The following is a 1,918-nucleotide window of genomic DNA, read 5'->3' as shown; positions in this document are numbered from 1 at the left end:
TATTGCGTAAATTTAAAAAATAAGACGTAAAATAATTATTTTCCACTAAACACGTTCATTGGCAAATTTTGGAGCCAGTTCGGCACAGACATGAATATTGAATTTTCGTTCGGTGGGGGGTATAGATATTCATCATTTTTAAGATAAATTACAAGACAGTCCGAAATAATATTATGTATACAAAATTTGGCAAGTGGGTACTGATCTACTGTACGGTAGAATAGTAGGTATTTCGATAAGTTGGTGGAAGCAATGCGAAAGTAGTTCCGTTTCCGGTTCTTGGCTCAAGCAGGAGGGAAAAAAAGGTGTCTCGACAAGTAAATTAAAAAATGTACTAACATTTCTAGAAAAAAATTTAAAATAAGAACATTTCTATTATGTAATTGATCAAAATAAGTCAAAAATGTTCAATTTTCGTTTATAGAAAATTACACATCAGGTGGAAATTTCGAGTACCTACCTACGGTTATTAGTTTTGAAATCACAAAAAAATAAGAAAATTATTATGCAATTTTGTTAATTTACGGATGAATACCCATGGGTATTGCAATGTCTGACATCAGACACTCATAAAAAATCATTGTGGATTTACGCTCAACTTTTTTTAATTTCCACTAACAAAACCTTATGATAAACTTTGTATAGTATTATTAAGATTTTTACGAAAATATTTTTATGGATAATCATTTTTAAAAAAACGAATGAATATCGAAATTTTCTTCTGCCTATAAATAGCTTAAAAAGAGTCAAAATATATTAACAATTTTATTTCATATGTAGAAAATGGTAATATAAACATAAGTGGAAATTTTTTTTAACAGCGGAACGATTATTTTTTTTTAAGTTACACCGAATAGCAAAAAATCGACTTTGTAGAAAACAAATTTTGCGTAAAAATCTCTATTTTTCCATATTTTAGATTCTGAGTGGAACAATGAATGTATTGATTTTACAATGTGTGTTATATGTGTGTTTTTTTTTTTATTTTTTTTTTTTGTGTCTGTGTAAACGACATGTAGTCGAAATAATGCTACGATTTTCAACTTCAGTATCTTGTTCGATCAGAAAGTGAATATCGTTGGTGAATTGGGGAGGTCAAAATTTAAATTTCCCAGTAGTTTTCAAAAGCGCCGGGAAAAACAAAAGAAAAATTAAGGAAAAACGGGAATTTTTACGCAAAATCGATTTTTCACAAAATTGAATTTGGTTTTTGGTGTAACTTTATCTTATTAATGTTTATCTTAGCATCTTCTATACACGATAAAATTTTCAAAATATTTTGATTTATTTTGAACTGTTTAGAGACATTTTCATTTTCCATTTTTTTTTAGTTTTTTTTCTAAAAATATCAATAAAATTGTATTTGTTGGATAAAAAAGCTTGAAAATTTAATAGAAGGCTCCAAGTATATTGTTTCAAAGGCAGATGAAAAATATTAAAAATCGTTAGTCACAGTTTTTTTTTATAAGCATTTAAAGTTCAAAAAATGACAAAATATGGAAAAATCACGAAAATTTGCAAATTATTTCGAGTTAGAAATTCATAAAAATTTTTCTTTTTAAATCTAAGATATGAAAATGTAATACAAGATTACTTATAAAATTTTCTACATTTATCAAAAAAAAAATGTCTATAAGAAAGCCAAATTAAATTTTTATGATCGTTTGAAATTCTAATTTTTACAACATTGGATATTCACTCGATTTCTCATGTAGCGATTTCCTTATTTTGTTGTAATTCAAAAAAGAATAACTGTAGATACATGAAAATTTTACTGAATGTTTATATTAGCATTTCCTATTTACTTTAAAAATATTTTGACTCTTTTTGAGCTGTTTACGGACATTTTCAGTTTTCAATATTTTTAGTTTTTTTTTTCTATAAAGATCAATAAAGTTTTATCTGATGGGCCAAAAAA

The sequence above is a fragment of the Acyrthosiphon pisum genome, chromosome X (genome assembly GCF_005508785.2).
Source record: "Acyrthosiphon pisum isolate AL4f chromosome X, pea_aphid_22Mar2018_4r6ur, whole genome shotgun sequence".
Lineage (NCBI taxonomy): Eukaryota > Metazoa > Arthropoda > Insecta > Hemiptera > Aphididae > Acyrthosiphon > Acyrthosiphon pisum.
This window is presented reverse-complemented; position numbering follows the sequence as displayed.